The sequence below is a fragment of the Scyliorhinus canicula genome, chromosome 8 (assembly GCF_902713615.1).
Source record: "Scyliorhinus canicula chromosome 8, sScyCan1.1, whole genome shotgun sequence".
Lineage (NCBI taxonomy): Eukaryota > Metazoa > Chordata > Chondrichthyes > Carcharhiniformes > Scyliorhinidae > Scyliorhinus > Scyliorhinus canicula.
This window is the reverse complement of record NC_052153.1, coordinates 113529687-113544536: the sequence shown is the minus strand read 5'-3', so window position 1 is coordinate 113544536 and position 14850 is coordinate 113529687. Positions and strand designations below refer to the sequence as shown.

The 14850-nt window shown below is 46.4% G+C and overlaps 1 protein-coding gene across 1 annotated transcript in view; it reads left to right on the top strand.

Annotated features, from left to right (window-relative positions):
• Positions 1–14850, top strand: part of LOC119970452 (3'-5' RNA helicase YTHDC2) — a 173096-nt gene that overhangs the window by 75686 nt on the left and 82560 nt on the right.

Below are 14850 nucleotides of genomic sequence, written 5' to 3'. Positions count from 1 at the left end.
TAAGCAGGCACTCAGCAGACAGGCAGGAGTGAGACTATGCAATGACGTTGAATGAGAAGAATTGGCTCTCAGTGGGTTATCATCACCCCCCTGCCTTCGACAATGAACCACTGACAATACAGGCACAATCACAATCCCATCACCCTGGAGTGATGTTGCAGACACTGTTGGGGTGGGAAATGGTGGTTGGGAGGGAAGGGGGGCGGTGGGGGAAGAGAGAAAGAGAATGACGGACAAGGCCACGTCCTATATGAAGTGGGCGAGGATGAGGGCCTCCCTGGCCCCCGGGTTTGCTAGACCCTCGCGCCTGCCGCCTGTCCTCCAGTTGGACCTGCGGGTCCTCCCCAGGCTCATCCTCCAGCCAGTCCTGGTCTGGTGCCTCCTCTACGTCGTCCTCCTCTTCGGAGGTGGACACATGTGTCACCCACTTCATCTTCAGTACGTCGCCTCTCTGCTGAGCCAGGTTTGGAGGACATAGCAGGCAACCCTCTTGGTGGGATGGGGGGGGGGATGGGGGGTGGAATTCTGCAGTGCACCCACTGATCTTCATATGGTGGTTGCGTACGGGCTGGATGTTCAGCGAGTGGAACCCCTTCCTGTTGATGTACAGCACACCCATATGGCCCGGTGAGCGCAGGGCGACATGCTGGGGTTGATCCTGGATCGGGACCCCGATCCGATCCAGAGGTTGGCATGGCAAACCCGGGGGTGCTGAGACACGTGTTGCCACATGTTGGTTCTTGACTTCTGAAAGTCAGCCCATTCACCAGGATTTTTCATCTTCCAGATTTGAGAGTGGGCTCGAGAACTGGCTGCTGCTGCCAATGCAGGCTGGCGACTAGAACAGAGGCAGGCAGATGCTGAGGCTAGCAGATGAGAAGATCTGCCTCAGTTTACTTGGACATCGGCCCAGTTTCCTACGTGGTTTTTGGGACTCATAGACCTCACCCACATACATCCTCCATGCCCTCAGGTCCTTCCATATCCCCCATATCCGCTAAGCCACCATCCACGATGTACTAACTTGTGAACTATAGAACACTGGGAAGTCATTTTTAAAAAAATGTCCGAGCATTTCAATCTGTCATTAAAATTCCAGTTGAACAATTTACCCCCCATCGAATATTTTAAGAATATTAATCAAGCACACAGCTTTGAAACGCTACTTGGGATCGGGCGGGGTGGGGGGGGGGGGGGGGGGGGGGGACACACACATTCCAAATGCTCATTAATCTCTCAGAATAAATCAATCCCCATTCAAAAACCTCTTCAAAACTTTTTTTTAACGACCCAATTTTTTTCCAATAAAGGGGCAATTTAGCTCGGCCAATCCACTTACCCTGCACATCTTTTTGGGTTGTGGGGGTGAGACCCATGCAGACATCGGGAGAATGTGCAAACTCCACACAGAATGTGACCCGGGGCCAAGATCGAACCGGGTCCTCCGGACTAACAGGGATGCAAAGGCCAAAAAGCCAGTCTCTTTCACCCCCTGAACTTCCGGCTCTTCCGACACTCCTCCGGACTCGGCAATACCCGTGTTTTGAATACCGTGGACATCGTCTTAGCGAAACCCTGCCAAAACCCTCTAAGCTCCGTGCATGCCCAAAATATGTGGACATGACTTGCTGGACTTCCCGCGCACCTTGCACGCCTGTCCTCTAACCCGAAAAACCTGCTCATCCGGGCCACCGTCATGTGTGTTCAGAGGACTACCTAAATTGTACCGGCTAAGCCTGGCACATGATGGGTTAATCCTGCTTAGGGTATCCACCCACAGACCCGCCTCTATCTCTCCCCCCAGCTCGTCTTCCCACTTGCCTTTTTCGCTCTTCCACCGGAGTTTGCTCCGATTCCATAAGATAGAACATAGAACAGTACAGCACAGAACAGGCCCTTCGGCCCTCGATGTTGTGCCGAGCAATGATCGCCCTACTCAAACCCACGTATCCACCCTATACCCGTAACCCAACAACCCCCCCCCCCCCCCTTAACCTTACTTTTTAGGACACTACGGGCAATTTAGCATGGCCAATCCACCTAACCCATCGGATCTTCATAGATGTCCGATACCTTTCCCCTCCCCCACCCATGTACTGGAGACTGCTCTGTCCTGGATCCCCCATGGCGGCAACAGGTGGAAGGCCAGAACCTGCCTTCTCAAAAGGTCTCATACATGCAGATACCTAAACCCATTCCCTGCTGGTAATTCAAATTAATCCTCCAAGGCTTTCAAGCTGGGGAAGTTCCCGTCTATAAATAGATCCCCCATCCTCCTAATTTCTGCCCTCTGCCATCTCCGGAACCCACCTCCAGTCTATCCGGCACGAACTGATGGTTATTACAAATCGGGGTCCAAACCGATGCTCCCTCTACTCTCTTGTATCTCTTCCTCTGCCCCCAGATTCTCAGAGGCGCCACCACCAATGGAGTATCGGGCCAGTGAGAATGGGAGAGGTGCCGTTATCAGTGCTCCTAAACTGGTGTCTTTGTATGACGCCACCTCCATTCGCTCCCACACCTACCCGTCCCCTACTATCCACTTCCTAATCATGGCTATATTTGCCGCTCAGTAGTAATTACAAAAGTTCGGCAGCGCCAACCCACCCTCCCCCGACTGCGCTCCAGCAACACTTTCTTCACCTGCTGGGTTTTACCCGCCCACACAAAGCCCGAAATAATCTTATTCACCCGGTTGAAAAAGGCCTTTGGGATGAAGATGGAGAGGCAGTGAAAGACAAACAGAAATTTGGGGAGGACCGCCATTTTCACAGTCTGTACCCTCCCCGCCAGTGATAGTGGGAGCATGTCTCATCTCTTAAAGTCCTCTTTCATTTGTTCCACGAGCCAGGATAGGTTTAACTTGTGCAGTGCCCCCCATTCCCAAGCCACCTGGATTCCCAGATATCGAAAGCTCCTTCCTTCCATTCTAAATGGGATCTCTCCCAGTCTCTTTTCCTGCCCCCTCGCCTGGATCACGAACATCTTGCTTTTCCCCGTGTTCAATTTATACCCCGAAAAATTAACAAATTCCCCAAGGATCCGCATAACTTCCCCCACCCCTCCAACGGGTCTGAGATGTACAAGAGCAAGTCACCTGCATAAAGCAAAACCTGGTGCTCTTCTCTTCTCCCCCCCCCCCCCCCGCTACCCGAACCAGCCCTTTCCAGTTCCTAGAGGCTCTTAACGCCAAGGCCAGTGGCTCTATGGCCAGCGCAAACAGTAGCGGGGAGAGGGGGCACCCTTGCCTTGTCCTTCAGTGTGTGGTAGAGCAACCGCACCCAGTCAATGAAGCCCTCACCAAACCCAAACCTCCCACAGGTAATCCCACTCCACCCGATCAAAAGGCTGCATCCATCGTGACCACCAGCTCCACCTCCCCTCCTTCTGAGGGCATCATAATAACATGTAGGAGCTTCGAACATTAGCTGTGAGTTGCCTGCCCTTTACAAACCCTATCTGGTCTTCCCCTATCACCCCCGGGTCACAATCCTTTAACCTTGTGGCCAATATCTTAGCCAGCAACTTGGCGTCCACATTTAGTAGAGAAATTGGCCTATTTGGCCTGCATTGCTCCGGATCCTTCTCCCGTTTCAGGAGAAATGAAATCGAGGCCTGCGACATTGTTGGGGGCGATCCCTTCTCTCTTGCTTCATTGAATGCCCTCACCAGCAGTGGGCTCCACATCTCCGAAAACTTCTTGTAGAATTTCAGTGGGTAGCCGTCCGGCCCCGGGCCTTCCAGATTGCATGCCCTCCAGCCCCTCTATTATTATTTCAATTGGGGCTCCCAGCCCTTCCACCAGATTCTCATCCATCCTTGGGAACAGCATCTGACCCAAGAACCGCCTCATCCCTTCCACCCCAGCTGGGGGTTCCGACTCATATAATTTGTTGTAACAGTCTTAAACACCTCCTTCACCCCCGCTGGGTCTAGGACCGTGATCCCACCTCTACTCTTTACTCTCCCTATCTCTCTGGTCGCCTCCCTGTTTCTGAGCTGGTGCGCTAACATTCTGCTTGCCATTTCCCCATACTCATAGATTGCCCCACTTGCCTTCCTCAGCTGTTCCACCGCCTTCCCTGTAGTCAACAGCCCAAATTCCACCTGCAACCTCCGCCGCTCCTTCAGTAACCCCGCGTCCTGGGCTTCCAAGTATCTCCAGCCACCTGGAGTATCTCCCCAACTAGCCGATCCCTCTCACCTTGTTCCACCTTTTCTCTGTGGGCCCGTATCGAGATTAATTCCCCTCTGACCTCTGCCTTCAAAGCTTCCCAACCGTTGATGCAGAGACCTCCCCTGTATCATTTGTTTCCAGGTAGTTCTGGATGGACCTACTCCTCCATGGCTGCCGCCAGGAAACCACTTTCACATTATTAATGCACTTGGAAAAATGAACATGGGCACAACCTTGGACCTGATGCATTCTTGGAGAAATTCGGTAGATAGTTTGTCTGTTCTTAACTTGCATGTTGTTGAGCTATGTTGTTGATATCCGGAATTTGTTTTTTGTTTCACCTCTGCTCGGATATACGTCTTGCTTACTTCTGATACGTAAATTATATTTTTGCTATATTTGAATCTGTAGCTGCATGCAAGAATTTCCAAATACACTTCCATGGGCACCATCCTCAATGTGCAGCAGGTTGGCACAGTGGTTAGCATTGCTGCCTCACAGTGCCAGGGATCCGAGATCAATTCTGACCTTGGGTGACTGTGTGGCGTTTGCTCGTTCTCCCCTGTGTCTGCCTGAGTTTGCTCTGGGTGCTCCGGTTTCCTCCCACAATCCAAAGATGTGCAGGCTAGGTTAATTGGCCATGCTAAATTGCCCCTTAGTGTCCAAACCTGTGCACGTTAGGTGGGGCTACGGTGATAGGGTGGGGGAGTGGGCCTAGGTAGGGGCTCTTTCAGACGATCGGTGCAGACTCATAAAATTTACAGTGCAGAAGGAGGCCGTTTGGCCCATTGAGTCTGCACCGGCCCTTGGAAAGAGCACCTCACTTAAGCCCATGCCTCCACCTTATCCCTGTAGCCCCATGCATGGCCACTCCACCTAACCTGCACATCTTTGGACCGTGGGAGGAAACCAGAGGAAACCCATGCAGACACAGGGAGAAGGTGCAAACTCCACACAGATAGTCACCCGAGGCCGGAATTGAGCCCGGAAACCTGGAGCTGTGAGGCAGCAGTGCTAATCACTGTGCTACTGTGCCACCTCCATCACTCGATGGGCTGAATGGCACCCTGCACTGCCCTGAACTGAAATTCACCTTTCAAATGGAGCAATCAAATTAATTCCCTTTCCTCGACATGCTAGTTGAGAAAAATGCTAATGGGTCTCTACTACTGTCTACCACAAGCCCACTTTCATTGTAAAATACTTCACAGGAGTATATCAAACAAATTTTAAACTGAGTCATATTGGGTCATGTTAGACAAAGGGGGAAGTTTTAAAGAGTGTCTAAAGATGAAGCGAGAGGTTTAGGGAGGGAACTCCAGAGCTTAACACCTGAGCAACTCGAAGTACAGCCACCAGTGATGGAGTGATTTAAATAGAGGATGCTCAAGAGGCCAGAATTGGAGGAGTGCAAAATCTCAGTGGTTTCTAGGTCTCAAGGAAATTACAGAGACAGGAAGGAATAAGGATGTGGCAGGATTTGAAAATTGGGATGAGAATTGTAAAACCAGGGCAGACTGATAGCCAATGTAGGTCAGCGAGCAGGTCGGTGATTGAACAGGACATGGTGCGGGTTAGGATTCAGGTAGCAGAGTTTAAGTTGAATTCAAATTTATGGAGATGGAAGGCAAGCTAGGAGAGTACAGATGTGGTCAAGTCTAGGGGTAATAAAGGTGTGGATGAGAGTTTCAGCAGCAAATGGGGTGAGGGAGGGTTGAAGATGGGTGATGTTATGGAAGTGGAACTAGGCAGTCTTGACGAAGCCAATACGTGGTCAGAGGGTGATCTTGGGTCAAGTAGGACAGTACGGTTGTGAACGACCTGATTATTAGCCTTGGGTAGTAGCCAGAAGAGGAATGGAGTAAGTAGCTGTGGAACAAAGTTTGCAATAGGGATTGAAGACATGGCCTTGGTTTTCCTGATATTTAACTGGAGGAAATTTCTATTCCAATACTGGATATTGGACAAGCAATTTGAAAAATCATCGATAGTGGAGGTATCGATAAGAGGTGATGGTGAGGTAGAGCTGGTTGTTGTCTGCGTACTCGTGGGACTTGATGTGCTTTTGAATGATGTGACTGAGGGGGTTCGTACTTGATTGAGAAAGAGGAAGGAAGCCAAGATGTTATATTCCAGAAATCTAATAAGTGAAAATGATAATAATAATCTTTATTGTCACAAGTGGCTTACATTAACACCGCAATGAAGTTACTGTGAAAATCCCCGAGTCGCCACATTCCGGCACCTGTTTGAGTACAGAGGGAGAATTCAGAATGTCCAAATGACCTAACAGCACGTCTTTCGGGACTTTTGTGAGGAAACTGGAGCACCCGGAGGAAACCCACGCAGACACAGAGAATGCGCAGACTCCGCACAGTCAGTGATCCAAGCCAGGAATCGAACCTGGGACCCTGATGCTGTGAAGCAATAGTGCTAACCATTGTGCTACCATGCCGCCCATGATTGGACTGAAGCTAATCCTTGCACACTTTCAGAAGCTTTTATTTACAAAAATACTCATTACAAACATGCATCGGTTCACCCAACAACCACAGTTTCAGTTTTTTCCTATTTCTAAAAGTACAAGTTAATCCCTAATTAATGCCCACCATCTGCATGTAACTAATACTTGGAAATTCTAGTGGATATATCCTATGGTCTAGGTTCTCCTAAGAGAAGGCTCTGAAGATGGATTAAAGAGTGTGGAATTGACATGTGCCATAACAAGTAGCAGGTCATTTAGAAAATCATAATATGATCAAGTCAAATGGTTTTGTGAAAGGGGAATAGTGTTGGACAAACTTATTCAGAGAACCGTGAATGGTTATCATAGAAGTTACAGTGCAGAAGGAGGCCATTCGGACCATCGAGTCTGCACCGGCTCTTGGAAAGAGCACCCTACCCAAGCCCACACCTCCACCCTATCTCCATAACCCCATAACCCAGTAACCCCACCCAACACTAAGGGCAATTTAGCATGGCCAATCCACCTAACCTGCACATCTTTGATTATAGCACAGAAGGAGACCATTCAGCTTTTTGTGTCTATGCTGGCTCTCACAAGGAGCACTTTCCCTCATGGACATTCTTCCTTTTCAGATAATGAATCAATTCCCTGTTGAATGCCTTGATTGACCTACCTCTATCAAACTCTAGGCAGTGCATTCCAGGTCCTAACCATTCACTGTGTGAAAAGGTTTTTGCACATGTCACCTTGCTACTTTTATCAATTAACTTAAATCTGTGCCCTCTGCTTCTCGATTCTTCCACCAATGGGAACAGTTTCTCCCTCTCTACTCATGATTTTGATTAGCTCTATCAAATTTCTTAACCATCCCTTGAAGGAAACGGTCCCCATTTCTCCAATCAGTCTATGTAACAGGTTCCTTATCCTACAACTATTCTCATGAATCTTTTCTGAATTCTCTCCACATCCTTCTTAAACAGTGGTGCCCAGAACATAAGAACTAGGAGCAGGAGTAGGCCATCTGGCCCCTCGAGCCTGCTCCGCCATTCAATTAGATCATGGCTGATCTTTTGTGGACTCAGCTCCACTTTCCGGCCCGAACACCATAACCCTTAATCCCTTTATTCTTCAAAAAACTATCTATCTTTACCTTAAAAACATGTAATGAAGGAGCCTCAACTGCTTCACTGGGCAAGGAATTCCATAGATTCACAACCCTTTGGGTGAAGACGTTCCTCCTAAACTCAGTCCTAAATCTACTTCCCCTTATTTTGAGGCTATGTCCCCTAGTTCTGCTGTCACCCGCCAGTGGAAACAACCTGCCCGCATCTATCCTATCTATTCCCTTCATAATTTTAAATGTTTCTATAAGATCCCCCCTCATCCTTCTAAATTCCAACGAGTACAGTCCCAGTCTACTCAACCTCTCCTCATAATCCAACCCCTTCAGCTCTGGGATTAACCTAGTGAATCTCCTCTGCACACCCTCCAGCGCCAGTACGTCCTTTCTCAAGTAAGGAGACCAAAACTGAACACAATACTCCAGGTGTGGCCGCACTAACACCTTATACAATTGCAACATAACCTCCCTAGTCTTAAACTCCATCCCTCTAGCAATGAAGGACAAAATTCCATTTGCCTTCTTAATCACCTGTTGCACTTGTAAACCAACCTTCTGTGACTCATGCACAAGCACACCCAAGTCTCTCTGAACAGCGGCATGCTTTAATATTTTATCGTTTAAATAATAATCCTGTTTGCTGTTATTCCTACCAAAATGGATAACCTCACATTTGTCAACATTGTATTCCATCTGCCAGACCCTAGCCCATTCACTTAACCTATCCAAATTCCTCTGCAGACTTTCAGTATCCTCTGCACTTTTCGCTTTACCACTCATCTTAGTGTCATCTGCAAACTTGGACACATTGCCCTTGGTCCCCAACTCCAAATCATCTATGTAAATTGTGAACAACTGTGGGCCCAACACGGATCCCTGAGGGACACCACTAGCTACTGATTGCCAACCAGAGAAACACCCATTTATCCCAACTCTTTGCTTTCTATTAATTAACCAATCCTCTATCCATGCTACTACTTTACCCTTAATGCCATGCATCTTTATCTTATGCAGCAACCTTTTGTGTGGCACCTTGTCAAAGAACTGGATATAATGCTTCAGTTGAGGTCAAACCCATGGTTTAAGAAGTTTAACTTGGCTTTCTTGTTCTTGTACTCTGAGCGCCTAATGATAAAGCCGAGAATAATAATCTTTATTAGTGTCACAAGTAGGCATATATTAACACTGCAATTAAGTCACTGTGAAAATCCCCTAGTCGCCACACTCCGGCATCTGTTCGGGTACACTGAGGGAGAATTCAGAATGTCCAATTCGCTTAACAAACACGTCTTTCGGGACATGTGAGAGGAAATCTGAGCACCTGGAGGAAACCCATGCAGACACGGGGAGAACGTACAGACTCCGTATAGACAGTGACCCAAGCCAGGAATTGAACCCGGGTCCCTGCACTGTGAAGCAACAGTGCTAACCACTGTGCTACCGTGCCGCTCTAACTGTATTACTAATATAGTAATATTACTATATAACTATGGTATCAGTTATAATCATTTATAACTGATACTGTGGGCTTTATTAGCCACTCTGGAAACTTGCCCTCTTAACCTTCAATCATTTATGCACATATAATAAATCCGGGTCCCTCTACTTCTACACCCCTGTTATTATCTTGAAAATTTGTTCCTCTGCATCTTTTCCATTAGTTGGTGGAATATTTAGTACATTGAACAATATAATTGCACCTTTTGTGTTCCGTGGCTCCAGCCAAATACATTCTGTTCTTGACCATATGGGACATTCCCTTTCTCCCTCTCACTACACTGCAATGTTCTCCTTAATACTGTAATTCCTCCCCTTTCCTTCCTTTTCTATATTTTCTGAGTATTTTGTATCCAAGAATATTTCATATCCAGTCCTGCACTACTTTAAGCCAAATGTGGCTACCTGCACACACTCCATGCAGTCACAGTAACCCTAATTTAGACTTTATTATGTTCCCTTTTACTATGAACATACCTAATAACTTACAATTTCCTACTCCGTGCTATCTGTCTATCCCAGTATTCTGTGCATCTTGGTATTCCTCTCTAGTTTACCTTCTGGTTTCCACATCCCTACTCAGTTTAAACACTACCCAATAGCACTAGTAGATTTTTCCCACAAGAAAATTGGTCCCAGCCCTATTTAGCTATAGCCTGTACGGGCCCAATCTCTCCCAATGATCCTAATGTTCCAGTAATCTAAAGCCCTCTCTCCTGCACCATCTTTCCAACCGGTCATACAAATGCTTTATCCTCCTCTTTCTTTGTACTTGTAATCTGGAAATAATTACTTTTGAAGTCTTGTTTGTGAATTTCATATAAACGTCCTCAATTCTGATTGCAGGACCACATCCCTCTTGCTGCTTTTGCTGGTGATACCAATGTGGACCACAACTACTGCCCCTTCTGGGTGTTCTGCAGCCATTCAGTAATAACTTGAACCTGGCACTAAAGAAGCAATATGCCATCCTGGATTTTGCATCTGCTGTTTCAGAAACATGTGTCTGTTTGTTCCCCTAACGATTGAATCACCTGTCACCCCACCACAACACCCTGCCGTACAACTGAACCAACCATGGTCCAATGGACCTGGCTACGACTTCACTCTCCAGATGAACTATTGCTTTAATCATTATTGAAAACTGATTGCTGGCTGGAGAGTGGGATACAATCGGGGCACACTTGCACTATCTGCCTGTTTCTTCTTGACTGCCTATTTTTCATCCATTCCCTTTCTCCCAACATAGTCTTAATCTGTGGAGTGATCATTTCCATAAATGTGTTGTCCACAAAACTCTCAATATCATAGATGTGCCGCAGTGACGTGCTGCGGTAATGTTAGCTGCCCCTACGGCTCCGAACCCTGGAGCTGGAGTTGCTGCAGCTGTCAACAGATGGGAAGAATCCTGGAGTTCCCACATAAAATAGGATGTTTACTCATAAGGTTGGCGCTGTCCTGCTATTCGGCTATCTACCAATAATACATGTTATTATTTAAAAAAAGAATCATCAGCTATTCACTTCCCTTCTGTTGATATAATTTCAGTGTAGGGAAATGAACTGAATATTTTACTTAATTTTTAAAAACTCATGCCATACTCTTGTTTGTAATATATATAAATGACTTGGAAGAAAACGTAATGGGTCTGATTAGCCAGTTTGCGGATGATATTAAGATTGCAGGATTTGCAGATAGCGATGAAGATTGCCAGAGCATACAGCAGCTGCAAAATTGGGTGGAGAAATGGCAGATGGAATTTAACCCCGACAAATGCGAGGTGATGCATTTTGGTAGATCCAATTCAGGTGGGAGCTACAAAATAAATGGCAGAACCGTCAGAAGCATAGACACACAGATCTGGGCGTGCAGGTCCACAGATCCTTAAAAGTGGCAGCACAGGTGGAAATGATGGTAAAGAAAGCATATGACATGCCTGCCTTCATAGGACGGGGTATCAAGTATAAAAGCTCGCAAATTATGTTACAGTTATATAGAAAGTTGGTTAGGCCATATTTGGAATATTGTGTCCAATTCTGGTCACCACAAGGTGTTGGAGAGAGTACGGAAAAAGTTTACCAGGATGTTGCCTACGACTATGAGGAGAGATTGAATAAACTGGGATTGTTCTCCCTAGAGAGACGGAGGCTGAGGGGCGACCTGATAGAAATTGATAAAGTTATGAGGGGTATAGATAGGATGAACAGTTGGAGGCTTTTTCCCAGGGCGGAAATTACAATTACAAGGGGGCAAAAGTTCAAGGTGAAGGGGGAAAGGTTCAGTGGAGATGTACAGGGGAAGATTTTTACACAGGGTTGTGGTGACCTGGAATGCACTGCCAAGTGAGGTGGTTGAGGCAGATACATTAGCGACCTTTAAGACTTATCTGGATAGACACATGAACAGACGGGATATAGAAGGATACAGGCGGTTGGTCTAGATTGGGCAAGTGTTTGGTGCAGGCTTGGAGGACTGAAGGTCCTGTTCCTGTGCTGTACTGTTATTTGTTTCTTGTTTGTTCTTGGATTTCCCCCTCATCTTTGTCCATACTCTCATTCATGAGAGTTTTTCGAGGATGTAGCAAGCAGGGTGGATAAAGATGAACCAGTAGATGTAATGTATTTGGATTTCCAAAAACCATTTGATAAGGGGCAACATAAAAGATTTCTATACATGATAAGAGCTCATGGTGTTGGGGGTGATATCTTCGCATGAATAGAGGATTGGTTAACAGAAAACAGAATTGGGATAAATGGGTCATTTTCAATTTGGCAAACTAATTAGTGGTGTGCCACAGGGATCAACGCTGAGGCCTCCACTATTTACATTACAATCCATTTTAAGGATGAAGGGACCAAGTGTCTAGTAGTCACGTTTGCTGTCAATACAAAGATAGATAGGAAAACAAAAGTGAGGTGAACACCAAGAACCTGCAAATGAATATAGATATGCTGAATGGGTGACCAAAAATTGGCAGATGAAATATAATAGGGAGGAGGGGGGGGGGATGTGCAGTTGTTCACTTTGTTCAGCAAAAAAGAAACTCAGAATATTATTCTAATAAAGACTACAGAATGCTGAAGTACAAAGGGATCCAATTTCCCTTATACATGAATTATAAAAAGACAACATGCTGTGCAGCATTAGAAAGGCCAACAGCATATTAGTTTTTAATTACAAGGGCGATGGAGTATGAAAGTAGGGAAATCGCGTTACAAGTGTGCACAGAATTGGTGCCTTTGCGTATGGAATACTTCATATAGTTTTGGTCCCCTTAAGGAGGATCTCTTCCAGTATAAGCCTGAGGATATTGAATATTACTCCATACTTTATGAAAGTGGCCACAAAACCTGTTAAGTTGGCTACATGTGACTGTGGACATTTAAACTGTATTTGATTCTGCATCCAATATTTATTTAAATATGGACCTGAATAAGGGTAATTTGCAGCCACTGGTGCAGTTTAAACCTCATTGTTTAAGAATAAGCTAGCATTTGAGGAATATGGTATCTGCAGACAGTTGGTCTCTGAGTGCTATATTGAACAAATAATATTTAAGCTCAAATTGAGGCAGAGATAAGAGTGCATGACCGTTGTCACCTGCCATTGTGTTGAGGTGGTCTGGACCCCAGAATTGTTAGCTCTGCAGTTGTGTGACTGAAAATAACTGTCAAGGACTGCAATTTAAAATATCTTGAACAAAGTAAATCCAGCAGGGAAACAGCTGAACCATCATAGCTGAAAGTGTTCCAATGCAGTCAAAGTGATGTACTTGTTCCTGCTTCCAAGTCCACCTGACCATCAGTCTTCAGCAAGAGGCTTCCCATCTTCATGAGATTTCCATGTTTTTAAAAGACCTTCACTCCAACTAAAGTATCAACTCGACTAAGAAGACTGACTAGTTATGAATTAAATTTTTATAATTATGGCTTCAATTTCCTTTTGTATGTAATCTTTGCATATGTGATAGTGTGAGTGAGACACAATGTTGCATTTTAAACATCGAATCACGTGTATGATAATGGGTGTGATTTAATGGCTGTGTAATGCCCGGCATGGATCTGAGCTAACCGGTTAGAGCATGCGAGAGTCCGAAATCGGGAACCGCGCCAGGCATAAATTGGTTTCCGATCTAACTAGCCCGCTTCCATTGGCAAAATCCAGATCCTGCCATCAGGCCCTGGGTGGTCATGGATAGGGCAAGGTCTCCCATTTAAGACTGAGGTGAGGAGGAATTTCTTATGAGTGTTGCTAATTTTCAGGATTTTCTATCCCAGAGAGCAGTGTAAGGTGGGCCATTGAAGTTGTGCACAATTGAGTTAGGCAGATGTTTATCGACAAGGGACTTGATGGTGATGCGGGGACAGGCATGGAAGTAGATTTGATACTATAACGAGATCAACCATATCTTTCCGAATGACGGAACAGTCTGCAAGGGCCAAATGGCTCACAAGCCCTCTGCTGCTCTTGCTCATGTATTTGCTTTGTTTGGCCCCTTGTTCCGCACTGTAACCAATCACTGTTTTGTCGATGCACCATTTGTCAATGTTCCCTGTTGATTGTTCTTGTGTCTACTATGTACGTACATAGAACAGTACAGCACAGAACAGGCCCTTCGGCCCTCGATGTTGTGCCGAGCAATGATCACCCTACTCAAACCCACGTATCCACCCTAAACCCGTAACCCAACAACTCCCCTCCCCTTAACCTTACTATTAGGACACTACGGGCAATTTAGCATGGCCAATCCACCTAACCCGCACATCTTTGGACTGTGGGAGGAAACCGGAGCACCCGGAGGAAACCCACGCACACACTGGGAGGACGTGCAGACTCCACACAGACAGTGACCCAGCCGGGAATCGAACCTGGGACCCTGGAGCTGTGAAGCATTTATGCTAACCACCATGCTACCGTTCCTCGGATGTTAAAAATACTTTTCACTGTACTTCGGTACATGTGAAAATAAATCAAATCTATCAATCAATGGCACACTAGTGCTCCTGTCTCCTGTTTCTTATGTTCTTATACATGCCAGGTTACTTCAAAGAGAGGTACAGTGGTAGTACTGTAGATTAGCTAAGGCTGGACCGCTCATATTTTTCCTCCTTTGCAGTATCGACCTGGGGATCCTCAGCCCCCCCACCAAAAGCACAAACAGCGTAATCATTTTGTCTAATTTGTGGAAATAGGCCTTGGGGATGAAGATCGGTATGGATCTGACCAGGAAGAGGAACCTCAGCAGTACATTCATTTTGATCGTCTGCACTCCGCCAGGGACAGCGGGAGTACATCCCATCTCTGCAAGTCCTTTTTTACTTCTTACACCAGATAGGTCAGGTTCCACTTGTGGATCTGTGTCCAGTCGTGGGCTATCTGGATCCCCAGGTAGCAGAATTTGTTTTGGGCTAGTTTGAATGGTAAGCCATCCAGCTCTGTCCTTCCCGTTCGGGTTCACTGGGGATGCCTTGCTCTTGCCCAAGTTGAATTTGTAGTCCGAGAAGGCTCCGAACTCCCTCAGAAGTTTCATGATTGCTTTCAGGCTGTTCTATGGGTCCGAGACCTAGTTGAGCACGTCACCCGCACAGA